Source organism: Sus scrofa, chromosome 5, assembly GCF_000003025.6.
Source record: "Sus scrofa isolate TJ Tabasco breed Duroc chromosome 5, Sscrofa11.1, whole genome shotgun sequence".
NCBI lineage: Eukaryota > Metazoa > Chordata > Mammalia > Artiodactyla > Suidae > Sus > Sus scrofa.
This window is the reverse complement of record NC_010447.5, coordinates 94566427-94586654: the sequence shown is the minus strand read 5'-3', so window position 1 is coordinate 94586654 and position 20228 is coordinate 94566427. Positions and strand designations below refer to the sequence as shown.

At 37.6% G+C, this 20228-nt stretch overlaps 1 long non-coding RNA gene across 1 annotated transcript; it reads right to left on the bottom strand.

The window, feature by feature from the left end:
- On the bottom strand, positions 257-1933 carry LOC110260861. The gene is made up of 3 exons (XR_002344382.1): positions 1462-1933; positions 964-1131; positions 257-403 (listed from the first exon to the last, which is right to left on the bottom strand). It is a non-coding gene; the product is annotated as an uncharacterized LOC110260861 (long non-coding RNA).

The window sequence follows — 20228 nt, the reverse complement described above, 5'->3', positions numbered from 1 at the left end:
TAAGTTAATCTACTGAATAAACATAACCTGAAACAAAATAATTTGAAAATAAAACTTAAATTTTGATCAGTTAAACATGCAGAACTAGCCAAGAAAATTAAGAAAACTGAGGGAGAAGCCCTACAGAATATTAAAGTATAATAGAGTCACATAAATTAGAGTAGCTTGCTATCAGAGAAAGTAAAAACCCAAGGCTCTCAAATAATGCAGAAGAATCACCCAGGATACAGGTAAACCGTGGAATTTCCTACCTTTACTCTATGTGTGCCTTTACTGGTGAGTCTTGTCATTTGTAATATTTCTGTTTCTAGCTGTGGTCTTCTCTTTTCCATCTAGAGATGTTCCTTTACTATTCGTTGTAAAGCTGGTTTAGTGGTGCTGAATTCTCTTAGCTTTTGCTTGTCTGTAAAGTTAGTAAAATTGCAATAAGAACACATATAAATAATTACCTTAAATGTAATTGGACTAAATGCCCCACCCAAAAGACATACCCTGAATGGATGCAAAAACAAGACCCACGCACACGCTGTCTTCAAGAGACCCACTTCACTTCTAGGAACACATACTAATTGAAACTGAGAGGATGGAAGAAAATATTCCATGCAAACTGGAATCATAGGAACATTTTTTTGTTTTGTTTTGTTTTTTTGAACATTTCCTTTTCCAGCCTTGGTCTGGAAACCTGCTGGAATTGAATTGGACCCGACTTAGAAATGGGACCATTTTGAAGGTCAGACCACGGACATGGTTCCAGGTCAGACTGGGTCCTACTTAAGCTGGTCTGGGGCCAGTGTGAGGGGTCAGTCAGGTGAATAACATTTTCTTTTGAGCTCAAATAAGCAGGTTAAACTTACCCAGGATAATTCTGAATTACAGCAGCCTCAGCTGAGAATTTTTAACCTGGATCAGCTTATCCAAGTATGAGGCACCCTGGAGAAAAAGGGGTCTCTGCTGAACACTCACCATAAAGCGTAGGAGGAAAACATTTTCCTCCTCTTCGGTTTCTCATGACCAGGAAGAGACCCGCTGGGACACCCCGCTTGCTCCAGAGCGTGCAGGATCCTGGGGGAAGCCAGCACAAGGTAAGAGTTCTTATCCAAGTCTGCTCTCCTAGGTCTCCCTTTGTGGCTCCTGGTGGAGAGGGGGAGGGAAAATGTCACATCAGCCTTTCTTTTCAGGTTGGTGGCAAAAAAAAAAAAAAAAAAAAAAAAAACCACCCAACTTGTAAGAATTAAATCTTTGAAATGTGCCTCAAGAATTGGCTTTCGTGTACCCACTGGTTGTGGAGACTTTCTCTCCCAGGGACAGCTACGGCCTTCTTGTGCGTCTCATTTTGTGTCATGGGAACTTGACCTGACTTTCTGCCTGGCTGGGGCAGGAAGCTCTTCTGTGTGCAGGAAGCTCAACTGTCAGGCTGGGGGCCCCCGAAAAGATGGCCTGACAGAAGTGGGGGTTGCATACCATTGGTGGCCAGGGCTGCTATTTCAAGGATCCTGGAATGCTGCGTACTAAGTAGAAGATCCTCCAGTGCCAATTTACGGGCCCAGAATCAAAACAAGACCACGTCTTTCTTTAATTGGCCTCCCTCTACCCAGCTGTCTCTTGGAGTTAAGGGTTCCCCACTGCTGTTCTACTTATTAATCTTCGACAACAATATGTGTTCATCTGTTAGTATTTACAAAACCACACTACCACTGACAGGATTGACCTCAAAAAGCTGAGTTTTAGATCCACCTACAGATAATTTAGGGATTATAACAAGCAGTGAAAAAATCAGCTGCCACTTGGAAAAGATAACTTGATGAGCAGTCAGAAGGATGTCTAATGATTCTGGGGTGGCCACTGTATAATTGAACAATGTAGTGAAAGTTGTGGGTCTTTCTTCAGTATGAACTCAGTAACTACGATTTTGAATGATTAAATGATTAAATGATTATACCAGAGTGTTTTGAAAAAATATTACATTTTTCATTTTGATCTTATATTTTCTATTTTGCATTTAATTTTTTGCAGTTTCTCTGTGCATTTAATTTTTGCAGTAATAAGACATTAACTGAAACACTTTTTAAATGATAATTTAACTCAGATATATTAATATTTGACAGCTTAAACATATGTAGCAGAAATTCAACATAGGTTATTAATGTAAAACCAGATGCTATAAATGTGAATAATATCTTTTACTTAATATTACTGCACCTAAGTAAAACTTGCATCTATGCTGAGGGTGGCTATTAAGAAATTTCAAAATATAATAGATAATAAACTACTTGACCAGTGTCTTGCTGTTTAAATTGCTTGCATTTTTTTAAACAATCAGCAGCTGAATTTGCCATATCTGTGGTTGGTGAGGCTCTGCGGATGAAAACAAGCTTATTTCATTTATTACCCCCCAGAAGGATGATTGTTCAAGAACTTTGCAACACACTGGGCAGGGACTAGAAATAGTTACTTCCTGGAAGTTGACAGGACTATTTAATGAGTTGGGGCACAGGGGCTTATCCCAAAATCATGAAAAGAATCTCTAAGATCTCTGTGAAGTATGATTTATTGAAGAGAAAAGAATGGAAGTCAATTGAGGGCAATCAGAAATGTTAGGGAAATTGGGAATTTTTCCTAAGAGCTGTTTTTCTACCTTCCATGAAATTAATCATTTTCTAAAGTTTTGATGGGTTTTTCCTTTCCTAACGTCTCAAACAAAGAATGAATGGGGCGACAACACTGAAAGCCTCATTGTGGGGGGTTTCTAATGATAATTCACTCTGGGCAGAAGCTCTGTCTTCTTATTATGTAAAGTTTCCAGTGGCATAGCTTTGTATCTGAACTGTCATATAGTTTTATGTTCTTAGACAACCAATGGGAATCTGTCTTTTCTCTCCATTATATGAGTGCCTTAGCATCTTAATATGTATAAGAAATACCTGGAGAAAAATTTAGTGCTATATTTAGCAAAAGTGAAGGCTTTTTCATCCTAAAAATATATGTTTCTCTCTGCATTTTTTGCCAATATAATCACCATTTATTCAGGAAAAATGGCTATGTCTCATCACACACATATAGATATACACAAATGCCACTCCTACCCTATGCATGCACACACACACACACACCCCCACATTTTGAGGAATTACATTTGCCAAACACGATTTTCTGTAGGCACAGATCTGACAAGGGATAATATACTCCTGCACCAGAGAGTCACAAAAATGGCCAAATCACAAAGTTTTAATAGAGTGAAAGGAGAGGGCTTTCTCAATACACAGCGACAATTGTCACTTAAATCTATCTGTCTTCTGCCCTGCCCCCTTATTTCAAGGATGGATAGGTTGCAACCATAAGAAAACAATAAAAAAGCTTTTATCTTTAAAAAAAAAAATCTGCAAAATATTGAAGCCCAAACCTCACAACTTTAATATGCTGAGGAAAAAATAATTTTAGGGGCTGAGAGAAAGGTCTTCTTTTCCCTTCCACCCAGAGTAAAGAAAGATGTTCGTGCTTCAGGAGTTCTGCAGAAATCAGCTCTGCTGGGGCCGCATGGAAGCGGAAGGAGGGTTTGTTGTATTCATGCAGGGTGGTGTGCAATAACAATATCTAGGAGCAGTGATAATAACAGACAGCATGAAAAGGCAGCTAGAGCTCAGGAAAGCAAGCAAGCTGTAGATGTCAGTGTCTCACATTACAGGACTTATGTCTGAGTAGACAGGAGAAGATACGCGGGGTGCAGGTGGGGGAAAAAAAAACTACAGTATATGGCTGGGAATGTACATAGTGTGATGCTGCATTGAAAATAAACTCTGTGTGTCTATAATGCATCATAGAGAAGCGCAGATGGAATCCACATATAGACAAATATTGTACATGTTAAGAGTGCTGAACACTGGGGGATTGGATATCTGCAATTTTAATAGGTCTATAATTTTCTGTTTTTCCCATTTTCTATGATTGAGAAGCAGACTTCATAATATGCAGTGCTTTGTCATATGCACAAAAATTAACCATATTAAGATGATTTTCATCTTTACTCTTATTTGGTTGATAAAAATCATGAAGAGGAATGGGCATTATCACAATCCTCTGGAGAGACATCCAGGGAAAATCGCTTGAGAAATCCCAAAGTTACCGCATTTTCCTGTTTGAATTAGTACTTTAATGGATAAGGGTCATTGTTTTTGTCTAGCATTGGTTAACGTTATAGAACATACAGTCCACACCATCTTTTATTATGATTTTTGGAGGACATATTTACCTACCAATTGAACTTATTTTTTAAGAAACGACTCATTCTTTCAACAATAAAAGTATAAATGTTTCCTTTTAAATCATATTCTTGTATAAGATTATATAAATAACTACTCTAGCTGAATTTTACCTTTTATTTCCCAACCAGATGCCATGGAGAAAAAAATAAGAGATAAAATTCTAGGCTATATAAAAAAATTGCTAACATAACATTTATTCTTCATTTAAATAGCAATGCAGGCACACTGCAGAGGAAATATTTCCATATGGCATGCATAAACAGCCTGGTTGTGATCCCTTAAGAGTTTATGGGTTATAACATGTTTGAAGACTGGGAGAATATTTCTATAGCATTTTCCACGTTTTTACATTTTTCCTATTATATTTTTTTCATATCTACTTTAATTCATAGGTCTCTATTACTACTTTTTTGTGTATAGACTACTCTGAACTACTATCAAAATTGTTGAGTATCTTTAGTTAGTATATACTATTTACCTTTGAAACTGGAAAACTGATTCCTAAGGGGAACCAAAAAATATATATGTGTGTGGGTATGTTTATGTAGTGTATGCATGTATACCTATATATACAGGTGTGTATGTACACACAAATACAGATATATGCACATATTGTATATACATAAATGTATATACATACAGGATATCATGAGATTTGTGCTTAAAAAAAATCAAATAAATTATGCCACACTGAATACTGAGCGGGAAGAGATGTGACTGAGAGAAAAGAGGTTTGTTTGCCCAGGGAGAAAGGATGTCACGTTCAGGAAAAACAGGTTAGGCTGGTTTATTCCCCATCTTCCTTCCATTCTTTTACTCTATCTGTGTTAATGTATTTCCCATTGGGTTCCTCAGAAGCTTGATCCTTGGAACTAATACTAGTAGGAAAAAATTATGCTGATCAAGAAACATGGAGAATGGAGTTCCCACAGTGGCTCAGTGGAAACAGTATCCACGAGGCTGTGGGTTTGATCCCTGGCTTCACTCAGTGGGTTAAGGATCCAGCATGTCCCTGAGCTGTGGCGTAGGTCTCAGATGCAGCTCAGATCCCGTGTTTCTGTGGCTATGGTATAGGCAGGCAGCTGAAGCTTCAATGTGACCCCTAGCCTGGGAACATCCACATGCCACACCTGTAGCCCTAAAAACGAAAAAATAAAAGGAAAATAAATACGGGGAAAAGATACACAGTAATAATGATTCTGAAAAGTGATTAGAATATTAAAGGCTCTGAGAAATACTGTGATAAATAAATCTGTCCAATTTTCCCCAAATCGCTACTGTAATGAAAATTTTTTCAAAATAGTATTAAATAGAAGCCATAAAAACACATTATCCAATCCCTATCTTTAATTATCTTGCTTACCATTTGACATTAAATTCATAAATGTTCTAATTTCTCATATTATATTTTTCTGAGTTTTCTTCTTACTATTTGCATCTTTCGCCTATTTCTTATTCTTCTACCTTCTCACCCCCCCTTAATGATACCATTTGTTTACTCAGTCATTAAGGCTTATTTAAAACACCTGCACTGTTTGTTACACAACCTTCATTTAAGGTTAACCTTCTCATCCCCCTTCGTGTCTCTCTTTGGTGCTAGTTACCTTTTTCAAAACCCTGAGCAATTTCAGTGACATTTCCTTCTCTTTTAAACTATTTCCTCCAACTTCACCTTGCAAATTTCTGCTTATTCCCTCCCCACACATGTAGCACATACACACAGGGTTAGGTATTTTTAGCATATGCTACCTTAGTTTGGGGTGTTTTCATTACCACAGCACATTTATGTAACTGGCCTTGTGTCTCTTTCTCACTCTACACACTCTGGGAGGTGGAAAGCATGGCTGTCCTTTCCACTGGTACATCTTCAGAATCTTCCATAGTGCACAGAGTATTTGCACATGTTTAATTGTTAAATTAATGAATGGATAATAGCACTAATACGTCTGTATTCTCCAAAGATTCTTGTATATGTGTGCACAAAAGTATATTATTGTAAGTATTTGTTTGAATGCTGTTGTTGTAAAAATTTATATAGTTAGGTAGGTTGGTATTTTTCATGATTGAATAGCAGTTTGTTGTTGGAAACCATTGATTCCATGGAGACAGATAACAGCACTTTAAAGTTTGAGTTTAAAAAATTCTTTTTTGCATTTTTTCTTTTTTTTTTTTTTATTTGGGGCCTCACCTCCAACATGTGGACGTTCCCAGGCTAGGGGTCAAATCAGAGCTGTTGCCACTGGCCTAGGCCACAGCCACGGCAACACCAGATCCAAGCTGTGTCTGCAACCTGCACCACAGCTCATGGCAATGCTGGATCCTTAACCCGCTGAGCCAGGCCAGGGATGAAACTAGTCCTCATGGATACTAGTCAGATTCACTTCCTTTGAGTCACAATGGGAACTCCAACGAATTCTGTACGAATACCATTTTGAACCACCAATTTTTGAAACGTGACTTTGTGCTGATCAACATACCTAGTCAGAACAGTGAAACCTCCAAAGCCGTTTGGTGAAAAAAAATAATTCTTTTGCTTGTTAATAAGGAATGTCAGACCCCTCAAATCACAGAGATAAATTTAAAGTCATCTACATTTGAAGGAAAAATATATGGTTCTTAACTATATTACATTCTTGTTTTATCTAAAATAACATTAGGGGAGGATCAAGGTGGTGGAGCAGGAAGATGTCACACTCACCTTCTCCCACAAACACATCAAAAAACCACATCTACATGTAGAATGACTCACACAGAACATCTACGGAACTCTGGCAGAACTTAAACATCCACAAAGAGCAAGAAACCCTCGACGTAACTGCGTAGCACAAAAGAGAAAAAGAGAGAGAGAGAGGGAGGGAGAAAAGGAATCAGGACCAGACTAGCATTCATGAGAGGGAGCTGTGAAAGAAAAAAGGAACCCATACCCTGGGAAGCCACCTAACTGACCAGGAGAGACCTCAAAGCTGAGAAAAGTGCAGCAGCTGGACTGAGGAGGGCCAAGCAGAGTGAGAGCTGCACAGATCATCTGCACCACAGCCCCGGACACCAGAACCTGAGATGCTCGAGCAGGGCTGACACTGAGACTCAGGCTCCAGAGGTCAGTTCTGAGACTCAGGCTCTGGAGGTCAGTTCTGGGGACAGGACTAGGAGTGTCTGTGCGGAGACAGCCTCAAGGGCCAGGGAGAGGTGTGCTGTGGGCTGGGGAGCAGAACAATACAGCAGAGGGAACCCGGGAGGAGGTCTGGGCCCATAGGAGAAGCAAGTCGCCATTGTTGGGAAGGGTGAGAGGAGGAGGGGCCGACCACTAAAGGAATCTCCCTGCACACATGCAGGCTTTCAGAGGGTGGGGCACCTCTGGCTCAGGCCAAGGGCATCCAGAGGCCACTTGCTCGAGCTCCAGGAGACTGGGGGCTTCTTGTATAGGCTACGGGTGGCCAGGTACCTATTGTGTGAGCTAAGGGCAGTGGGGGGCTAAGCATGATGTGGTACCTCTTGCATGATCTACAGGCAGCAAGGACAAACCACAGCAGTCATCTCAGAAACCAGAGGGAGGCATTGCCTGCCACCACTAGGGGGTCTGTGAATAGGTTCCACCTGCGGCCACAGTCACTACAGAGGTCAGCAAAAAGAGGGCACTGCAACTGCGCACCACCCATGGTTGCTCCCACTTCCCTGGGAACACACCCACCCTCCTGCTTGATCACTGTCGCTTCCCAGGACCCTGCAACTAGGAGCAGCCAGTTGTGACTGAACACCACCTGTTGCTGCTCTCCCACCCCTGGGAACACACCCGCCTTGCTGCTGTCATTACCAAATGCTTGGGGCAGTGCCCTACTGCTTGATCACTATCTCTTCTCAGGACCCTGCAATCAGGAGCAGCCTGGCAACACCTCCAGCATGGACTAAGTGGGACAGGGTGCTTCTTGTGTGGTCCTGAGGTGGTGCAGGCAAACCACTGCAGTTATCTCTGACTCCAGAGGTGGGTGTGGCCCGCCACCACTAGGGGTCCGTGAATAGGCACTACTTGTGGCCCCAATCACTTCAGAGGGCACCACAGAGGAGGGCATTGTGACCAAACACCGCGTGTTGGTGCTCTCACTCCCCTGGAAACTCACACACCCTGATGCTGCCACTGGCAAATGCTCTGGGAACCTTTTAAATCTGCCTAGGCTCATTGCCACTTCCCAGGGCCCTGCAGCTAGGAGTAGCCTGTGCCACCTTCCTGCAGGTCCTTGCTGCTGTGAAGAGCCCAGCAACCAGGCACTGACTACTAGCCCTACCCATTGCCTCCTTCTCCCAGGAAACACACTCAGCACCCTGGGGATAACAGCCTGCTCACACCAAAGAAAGAGACAGCAAATACTCAAACTTGCACACCAAAAATAAATAGTAACCCCCCACAAAATACAAAGGGGCACTCTTGCCTAGAAGTAGCCCTCCAAGACTATAGTTTGGCTTCCCTAAATTCACAGAAAAATAAAAACATAAGCAAGATGAAGAAGCTCAGGAACCATTCCCAGTTAAAAGAACAGAATTCACATGAAGCAGCAAACAATGAAACAGATCTCAGCAGTCTGACAGTGAGTTCAAAAGGGAGGTAGTGAAACTACTGAAGGAATTAAGGAGGAATATCAAGGAATTAAGGGCAGATATAAAGAGTAATGCAGATTTCTTTAGAAAGGAAAAGAAAATATAAGGAGGAATCAAGAAAAATTAGAAAATTCTTTTGCAGAGATACAAACTGAGCTTAAGGCAATAAAGACTAGAATGAATAATACAGAGAAGTGAATTAGTGACTTGGAAGGTAAAATAATGGAAATCACCCAATCAGGACAACAGACAGAAAGCCAAACGAAAAAACACGAAAGCAATATAGGAGATCTATGGGATAATATAAAGCAGGCCAATCTATGCATAATAGGAATTCCAGAAGGAAAATAAAAAGAAAAGGGGATTGAAAATATATTTGAAAAAATTATGTCTGAAAACTTTCCGAATCTAAAGAAAACAGATCTCAAGATACAGGAAGCACAGAGGGCTGCAAACAAGTTGAACCCAAATAGGCCCACACCACGACATAATAAAAATGGCAAAAGTTAAAAACAAAGAGAGGATTCTAAAGGAAGAAAGAGAAACACAAATCATTAATTTTATGGGAATCCCCCAGAAGGCTATCAGGTGATTTCTGTACAGAAACACTACAGGCATGAAGACAGTAGAAAGATGTATTCAAAGTTCTGAAAGGAAAAAATCTGCAGCCTAGAATATTCTACCTAGCAAGAATACCATTTAAAATAGGAGAAATAAAGAATTTCTCCAAAAAACAAAAGCTAAAAGAGTACAGCAATACTGAAGCCATTCTAAAAGAAATACTGAAAGGATTTCTCTAAATAAAAAAGAAGTAAGAAGAAATGGGATGGAGTAAATCACAATCGGAAAGCAATCAAATAAGCCAGTATACAGATCTAAGGGGGTCGGCGGGGAACCTACTCTAAAAGTGACGATAAACACAAGGAACAGCAAAAAGACAAACATGAAGATGTTTAAAAAAAGGATTTCAAAATCATAGAATGTGGGGAAGGAAAGTAAGAAAATATAGATTCTTTTTTTTTTTTTTAATAATATGTTTGAGCCTATATGACTACCAGGCTAAAACAAGCAGATATAGGAAGGGGTTAACATACTTAAAAAAAAAAAAAAAAAACAGAGAAACTACAAATCAAAACCAAATATTACATTCACAAAAACTAAAAAGAAAAGTACACAGCATAAAATAAATGGAAGCCATCCAACCAAAAAAGAAAAGAAGAAAAGGGAAGCATAGAATCAAATGGAAAACAAGGGTTAAAATGGCAATAAATACATATCTATCAATAATTACCTTAAATGTCAATGCAATGAATGCTCCAATGAAAAGGCACAGAGTGGCAGATGGATGAAAAAGAAACCTTCAATCTGCTGTCTACAAGAAACTCACATTAGGGCAAAGGACACATATAGATTGAAAGTGAGGGGATGGGAAAAGATATTTCATGCCATGGATGAGATAGGAAAGCAGGAGTTGAAATACTCATATCAGACAAAATAGACTTTAAAATGAAGGCCATAAAGAAAGACAAAGAAGGACACTATTCAATGGTTAATGGATTCATTCAAGAAGAGGATATTACAATTGTCAATATATATGCCCCCAATATAGGAGCACCCAGATACCTATAACAAATACTAACAGACATAAAAGGAGAAAATGATGGGAATACAATAATACTAGGAGACTTTAACATCCCATTCACACTGATTTTCTAGACAGAAAATCAATAAGGCAACAGAGATCCAAATGACACAATAGAAAAGTTAGACTGAATTTGATATTTTCAGGATAGTAAATCCAAAAAAATCAGAATATACTTTCTTCTCAAGTGCACATGGAACATTCTCAAGGATTGACCACATACTGGGGCACAAAAACTAACCTCAGGAATTTAAGAGTATAGAAATTATTTCAAGTATCTTCTCTGACCACAATGGCATGAAACTAGAAAGCAACCACAGCAAGAGAAATGAGCAAAAACAACTACATGGAGACTAAACAACATGCTACTAAAAATCCAGTGGGTCAATGAGGAAATCAAAGAGGAAATTTTAAAAATACCTCGAGACAAATGATGATGAAGACACAACCATTCAAAATCTATGGGATGCCGCAAAAGCAGTGCTTAGAGAGAAATTCATAGTAATTCAGGCCTTCCTCAGAAAAGAAGAAAAATTTCAAATTGACCACTTAACCTACCACCTCAAAGAAATAGAAAAAGAAGAAAAAACAAAACCTAAAGTCACCAGAAGAAAGGAAATCATAAAGATTAGAGAGGAAATCAATAAAGTAGAGATTAAAAAAATAGAAAAATCAATAAAACCAAGAATTGGTTCTTTGAAAAGGTAAACAAAATTGACAAACCTCTGGGCAGACTCACCAAGAAGAGAAGAGGGAAAAAAAAAAAAACAAATGATCAAAATAAGAAATGAAAAAGGACAAATCACAATGGATACTACAGAAATATAAAAAATAAAATGAGAATACTATGACCAATTATATGCCAACAAATTTGGCAACCGAGAAGAAATGGACAACTTTCAACAGACTTATAGCCTGCCAAAACTGAATCAGAGAAGAAATAGATCAACTGAAGAGACCGATCACCAGATATGAAATTGAGTATGTAACGAAAACACACCCTACAAATAAAAGTCCAGGACCAGATGGCTTCACAGGCGAATTCTACCAAACATACAAAGAGGAATTCATACCCATTCTCTTTAAACTTTTCCAAAAGGTTAAAGAAGAAAGAACATGCACAAAGACATTCTAAGATGCCACCATAACCCTAATACCAAAACCAAAGATACTACCAAAAATGAAGATTATAAGCCAATATCTTTGATGAATGTAGACACAGAAATTCTCAACAAAATTTTAGCCAACTGAATCCAACAACATACAAAAAAGATTGTACACCACGACCAACAGGTTCACAAGGATGGTCAAACACATGCAAATCAATCAATGTCATACACCACACATTGACAACAGAAAAGTCAAAAACCACATGATCATCTCAATAGATGCAGAAAAAGCATTTGACAAAGTCCAACATCCATTCATGATAAAAAATGTTACCAAAGTGGGAATAGAGAGATCATACCTTAATGTAATCAAAGCCATTTATGACAAACCCATAGCAAATATAATACTCAATGGAGAAAAGTTGAAAGCCTTCCCACTAAAATCTGGAACAAGACAAGGATGCCCACTGTCACCACTGTTATTCAAATAGTGTTGGAAGTCCTAGCCACAGCATCCATACAAACAAAAGAAATAACATATATCCAAATTGGAAGAGAAGAGGTAAAATTGTTACTCTATGTAGATGACATGATACTATATATAGAAAACCCTAAGGACTCAACTCAAAAATACTTGAACTGATCAATGAATTCAGCAAAGTAGCAGGATACAAGAGTAACATTCAGAAATTCATTGCATCTCTGTATGCTAATAATGAAATACTAGAAAAGGAATGCAAAAATACAATACCCTTTAAAATCGCACCCCAAAAAATTAAATACCTGGGAATAAACCTGATCAAGGAGGTGAAAGACTTATAGGCTGAGAACTATAAAACATTAATCAAAGAAATTAAAGAGGATTCAAAGAAATGGAAAGATATTCCATTCTCCTGGGTTGGAAAAATTAATATTGTAAAGATGGCCATACTACCCAAAGCAATCTGCAGATTCAATGCCACTCCTATCAAATTACCTATGACATTTTTCACAGAACTAGAATAAACAATCCAAAAATGTATATGGAACCATAAAAGACCCAGAACTACCAAAGCAATCCTGAAGAACAAAAACCAAGCAGGAGGCATAACTCTCCCAGACTTTGGGCAATATTACAAAGCCGCAGTCATCAGATAGTGTGGTACTGGTACCAAAACAGGCATACAGACCAATGAAACAGAACAGTGAATCCAGAAATAAACACACATATCTATGGCCAATTAATCTTTGACAAAGGAGGCAAGAATATAAAATGGGAAAAAAATAGTCTTTTCAGCAAGTAGTGCTGGGAAGACTGGACAGCCACACATAAATCAATGAAACTAGAATGTGCCCTCACACCATGCACTAAAATAAACTCAAAATGGCTTAAAGACTTAAAAATAAGACAAGATACCATCAAACTCCTAGAAGAGAACATAGGCAAAACATTCTCTGACATTAACCTTTCAAATGTTTTCTCAGGTCAATCTCCCACAGCAACAGAAATAAAAGCAAAAATAAACCAATGAGATCTCATCAAACTGACAAGCTTTTGCACAGCAAAGGAAACCATAACAAAAACAAAAAGACAATTTACAGAATGGGAAAAAAAATAGTTTCAAATGATGCAACTGACAAGGGCTTAATCTCTAAAGTATACAAACAACTTACACAGCTCAACAGCAAAAAAGCCAACAACCCAATGGAAAAATAGGCAAAATACCTGAATAGACATTACTCCAAAGATATGCAGATGGCCAACAAGCACATGAAAAAATGCTCAACATCACTGATTCTTCAAGAAATGCAAATCGAAGCTACTATGAGGTACCAACTCACACTTGTCAAAATGGCCATCATTAATAAGTGCACAAATAAAAAATGCTGGAGAAGGTGTGGAGAAAAGGGAACCCTCCTATTTACTCCTGTGGGAATGTAAATTGGTACACCTACTATGGAAAACAGTATGAAGATACCTCAGAAAACTAAATATAGAACTACCATATGACCCAGCAATCCCACTCTTGGGCATATATCTAGACAAAACTTTCCTTGAAAAAGACATATGCAACTGTATGTTCATTGCAGCCCTATTCACAATAGCCAAGACATGGAAACAAACTAAATGTCCACTGACAGATGATTGGATTAGGAAGGGTATATATACACAATGGAATACTACTCAGCCATAAAAAAGAATGAACTATGCCATTTGCAGCAACATGGATGGAATTAGAGACTCTCATACCGAGTGAAGTAAGTCAGAAAGAGAAAGACAAATACCATATGATACCACTCATATTTGGAATCTAATATACAGAACAAATGAACCTTTCTGCAGAAAAGTAAATTGTGGACATGAAGAACAGACTTGTGGTTGCCAAGGGGAGAGGGAGGGAGTGAGATGGACTGGGAATCTGGGGTTAATAGATGCAAACTATTGCCTTTGGAATGGATAAGCAAAGGGATCCTGCTGTATAGCTCTAGGATCTATATCTAGTCACTTATGATGGAACATGATGGAGGATAATGTGAGAAAAAGAATATATATATGTATGTGTGTCACTTTGCTGTACAGTAGAAAATTGATAGAACACCTAAACCAGCTATAATGGAAAAAATAAAAATCATTTCAAAAAATTAAAATAACTTTAAACATGATATAAGGATCCCCCCAAAAATCTACTTACTAAAACTGGGTTATATCTAATTGCAGTACAGCACACCAGAAATTTAAATACTGAGAAAGATAGTATAATGAAAAAAACTTCATGAAATGCATCACTTCATTCCACAAAAATATTAAATATTTATTATGGCCTGATAGGTTGATTCATTTGGGTTATCAATAATTAATCACTCAAAGCTTCAGCTACTTTATAAATATCAAAAACTTTTAAAAATTGCTTTATAAATCTTAAGTAGCATAGAATCTACAGACTTCATATATCAATGGAAATGAATATAAGTTAAAAATATGAGTGCTTAAAATGAATAAACTAAATTCAAAATGTTCATATTTTGAAATGTTTTGCTCCTATAAAAGGAAAGAGTGCAATGACAGGAAGATAAAAATAATATCATCTCTAGCCATAGATAGAGTATATATGAAAGCAAAAATGCCAACAGAACAAATTCACTGTCAATTCCTCTTTTGAAAATATTAAATATACATCCAACTCACAATTAGTCTGGATAGAGGAGGAAGAAATAATTTACACAAATGAAATTCAGATTGTCACTTCAGCCATTTGCATTAACTCTATTCTCCAACTGCATAAGAAATGTTAGAATTAACCAGGGCGAATTTCAACTCCTTTATATGTTTATCCTTCAATTGTAATAACCATAACTTTGAGAATTATAAAAATAATTATAATACTGGTTTCACACTTACTGGGTATGCAGTGCCTCACACCAAGCACTTTATAGATCTCATTTAATTCTCTTAGCTTATTTTAAAAGGTAAATTTTATTGTAGAAAAACCTCACCATAATGTGACAAGTGATATATAATCAATCTCCTAATATATAAAGTAATAGTATTTCAAGTATAATTAAATGACTAGGTCGAGCCTATGCAAGATTTTTTGGAGGAGAAAGGAATATAAAATCCTTGTCCCAACTGTAGCTCGGTATCACCTGGTGACAGGTGTCAACTCTGGCTTACATATCTCCATTGTCTGACAAGGATTGTTTAGATTTCTGGGGTATAGGCAGTAGTTTCAGGAATCTTTCAGTGCCCATTTGGTCAAATAGATATGAAGTGACTGGGCTGAGAAAATGTTAGGGACATAAGAATTCACTCTCCTTCTTCCTCTTGCCAAAACAAGCTAGCTTGTCATTCACTCACCAGAACTTTTTCTCCCACCCAAATCTCAACAGGGCTATTCCTTGCCTGCAGCAGGACTAACAGAAGCTATACAGAATAGCTCAATGCAAATTGCATTATCTGAATTTGTATTACCATCCAGTTATTACAATTTCATCAAACATGATTTAAGGAAATAGGAAACGAAAACTTAAAGAAGTAACTTGCTCCAAATCTTTCAGTAAGTAAAAATTGAGAAGTAATTTGTTTGGCTTTTGTGTGAAAGCAGCAGAGATGAACAACAGTTAATGAAATACGAAAAGATAAAAACGAGTTTATTATAAGGATTGAGGTATTGCCTCTTGAGGCTGCAAGTTAGAATACAATCAGGAATAAGCTGGAATGAGCTGGTGCAGGACAAGAGGGGACCAAGGATCGCCTCGTTCTTTGCTTCTCTCTACATGTCTGCCTCGTTCTGCTGTTGTTACAGACCAGCTTTCTTGGCTTTCATTCCTTGCAGCAGAAATAGATATCATCAGCTTCCAAATGTATTTCTTCAGTTTAAGAAATCAGACAGAATAAAATTAAAATCTTAAGAGAGATCCTCGGACAAACACAGAGAGGCATGTAGTAAAGCATCTATTGTGTATCTCTTGGATGTCAGATGTTTTTCTGGGTGCTGGACACACAAAATAAGACATGATTCTTATTCTTAAGGAAGCTATACTTTAGAGGAAAATGAACGTGTATAAACAAATAGCATCTATGTAACATTGAAAGTGCTAAAAATAAAGTGCTTCCTGTTTCCTTTCTTCCATACGTCCCCCTGCAATCAATAGACTTCATAGAAGCCTCAGAGCTTGCAAATGTGATAATGGAATTTCTGAGTCTAAACCTCTCATCAACTTCTCATGTACTTCGAATACATCTCACCATCATGACCACAGTCTAAACTTTCTGCAAGAAATAGCCCTGCTTACTTTTCACGTTTCATGACTGCCATTTTAGCCATTCCTCCTGCCCCAAGCCACGGTCATTCCTAGAGCGGAAGACCTCTACCCTGACAAATCCACCTGCAAGGAAGAGGCGAGTCATAGATCTCGGCTGATGTCTTCCCGTGATTCATTCATGTCCAGTGTCATCTCCTCAGAGGGGTATTCCATAATCCAGATACCAAAAAGCACCCCCGTTTCGGTAACTCTTTATGACCGTGCCCTGTTTTACTTTCTCACAGCACTTGTCACTAATAAGTATTCTTCTTTAATGTCTGCGACACCCACATTTAGTTCTGTAAGAGCAGGCATCTTGTCTGTTTTCTTTGCTACTATATGCCCCCCGTACAGAAAAGCTCCTGACATAGAGCAGGCATCCCATATAATTCTTAGTAGAATGAGTTAATGAATGTATAGTATGTATCACAGGCAAAGAAGAGAGACACTGGACAAATCCAGAGATTCATGTAAGACTTCCTAGATGAAAAACTAGGAAATTTCAGTCTTTTATTCTTTACACTCAAACTTTCAGATGCTTCTTCCCATAATATGGTTTCTAGACCTCACCAGTTTCACAATCCAAATGGCTATTTGATAAATTCCAAATTGTAAGTCTCTTTAAAATATGATTGAAGATTGAACACAACAGAAGTTCCCATGGTGGCTCAGTGTTAAGAACCCAACAGTGTGTCCATGAGGATGTGGGTTCGATCCCCCACCTCACTCAGTGAGTTAAGGATCCAGCATTGCCACAGGCTGTGGTGTAGGTCATAGATGCGGCTGGGATCTGGTGTTGCTGTGGCTGTGGTGTAGGCCTGCTGCTGCCACTCTGATTCGGCCTCTAGCCTGGGAACTTCCATATGCCCAGGTGTGGCCCTACAAAGAAAAAAGAAAAAAAAGAAAGGATTGAACAGAGTAATGCTGAAAGAGTATGTCTAGCACAGAGAGTAGTCAGATATATGATTTATTATGATTTATTCTTTGCATTTCTGTTAGTCACAACTAACAACCGGCTAATTCTTCAATAGCATAAACTAATAAAATATCATTGGCTCAAATTCAGGTTATGGTGAATTAAAACTAGCAGTCACCATACTGCTGCTGAGCCTCACTCTAGAGCGACAGTTCATATCTGTACCAAAATCCTGATGTTTACTTGCATCCCATGAAATTGCATCTTACTTGTCTCAGCATGTATTCTAAACTATGGAGATAATGTTTTTTATTGAGATACAATTCACATAAATTAGTTTTAATGGCACAACCTTAAGATTATATATGCACATATACATATGCAAATGATTACCACAGTAAATTTAGTTAATATCCATCATAACACATGGTTACAAATTTTTTTCTTCTGATGAAAACTTTTAATGTCTACTCTCCTAGCAACTTTCAAGTGTGTAACACGGAATTGCTAACTATAGTCACCAATGCATACGTTATATCTTAGGATGTATTTATACTGAAAGTGTGTACTTTTTACCACCTTCACCCATTTCAACTCTGATTATTTTGAATGTTCTTTTTTTATTACCATCATATTAGTTATCTCACCTAGCTTTTTGTCAGCAACAAGCTTTAGTAGTATGGTGCCTCAGTCACCCTCCAAGTTATTGACTAAAATGTGGATGTTTAATCAATACTTCTCTACTGCTAAACCTACTAAACCAGCTCCAAATTGATCTTTGACTGCCATATCTATTTTCTGCAATGATCATGAAAGAGATTTTGTCGTGTTTCTCACATATCACCAACTTAAAGTTTTCTCTACTTTTTTCAAGGTGGAAGTTTTGTAACTGATAGAAAAAATAGAAAGCAAGCAAAATTGAAGCATACATCTTAACATAAATGATTATAGATTTTAACACTTAAACACATTACTTATATGACTATGAAAAAAAACTTAATTCTATTTTGACCTAAATAAATGCTTGTTTTTATATTTAAAAGTTAACACTTCAAATTCAGAGGCTAATTTTAAGTCTCACATATTTTGCTATGCAAGTAAAAATATTTTTTAGGGAGTTCCCGTCGTGGCGCAGTGGTTAACGAATCTGACTAGGAACCATGAGGTTGTGGGTTCGGTCCCTGCCCTTGCTCAGTGGGTTAACGATCAGGCGTTGCCGTGAGCTGTGGTGTAGGTTGCAGACGCGGCTCAGATCCCTCGTTGCTGTGGCTGTGGCGTAGGCCGGTGGCTACAGCTCCGATTTGACCCCTAGCCTGGGAACCTCCATATGCTGCGGGAGCGGCCCAAGAAGTGGCAAAAAGACAAAAAAAAAAAAAAAAAAAAGAAAGAAAGAAAATAAATAAATAAATAAATCATCAGGTTGTATACCTTTAAAAATATATATATATATTTTAAGTTTAAAATAAAATACGAAGATTATTTAAATCACCATTAATTAAGATGAACTAATTTTATTGGTAAACATGAAAACCTGAAATGATAATTTTATGGAAAATATAACTTTATCAAAACTGACACTAAGAGATAAGTCGAAAGTCTAAAAAGAACCCCTCCAAAAAAGTAATTTTAAAACTATCAAAGAGACATTCCATCCTCAAAAAAAGTATCTCAGGCGACTTCATATGGAAAATTACATGTCATTTAATCTATCCAGAAGAAAAAGGAAGACAACTTTTTAATTTATTTTTTTCTGAGTCATATGAAAAACCAGTTTTTTTTCCCCAGTTGAATTTATTTTTTTAATTGTTTTTAAATCTGAAGTCCAAAATTTATTTGTGTACAGCTGTGCATGTGTATTCTTTTTTTGTTTTTTAAATAGTTATTTCCCCAATACAATTTTTTTTCTACTGTACAGCATGGTGACCCAGTTACACACACGTACACATTCTATTTTCTCACATTGTCAGGCTCCATCATAAGTGACTAGACATAGTTCCCAGTGCTACACAGCAGGATCTCATTGCTCATCCATTCCAAAGGCAATAGTTTGCATCTGTTAACTCCAAGATCCCAGGCCATCCCACTCCCTCCCCCCCGCCCCCTTGGCAACCTCAAGTCTATTCTCCAAGTCCATGATTTTCTTTTCCGTGGAAAGGTTCATTTGTGCCTTATATTAGTTTCATTTTTGCATACAAAGAACAACTATTAGGAATAAATAATGGGAGAAATTACAATTAAAATATCAGCAAACATGATTAAATACCTAGAAATAATTTTAGCAAGAATGTTATGCTTCAGTAATAAATGCCCCAAATGCTGTTTGTTTATAAGAACAAATGCCTATTCCTCATTCACATTCCATGTCCCCAGAGAGTTGCCTGCTTATATTTTCCATGTTTTCTTCATTTGTGTACTCAGGTTGGGAAGGCATCACCTTTCAAGGCATGTCAGCCTCATGAAAAAAGAAAGGCTGATAGTTCTTACACTTTCTGTCAATGAGTAGCATATGTCACAACTGCCTATACAGTTGAAGCCGTTAACAAGGCCAAAATTTATGTCAAATAAATGAGGAATTATAATCCTTGACAAGGATGGTTACAATTAGCACAACAAAAAAACAACAAAATCTACTACCTGCATTAATTGTAACCCTGATAACAAACCTGATTTCAAAAGAAATATACAGCTGAACCTCCCTTGTGAATACCTATGCAAAGCAATTCGAGAGACTAATGAAAGTTTACTGCTTTATAAACAACTGGGGTTTATTCCATGTATTCAAAGATAATTTAACAATAGCAAAAGTATTAATAAACTTCATCCTATTAATGCATCTAGAGATAAAGGTTGATCAACTCCACAGACACAGCAAAGGCATCTGACAAATATTTAACACATTTTTATTTTTAAAAACCTCTTGAAAATTAGAA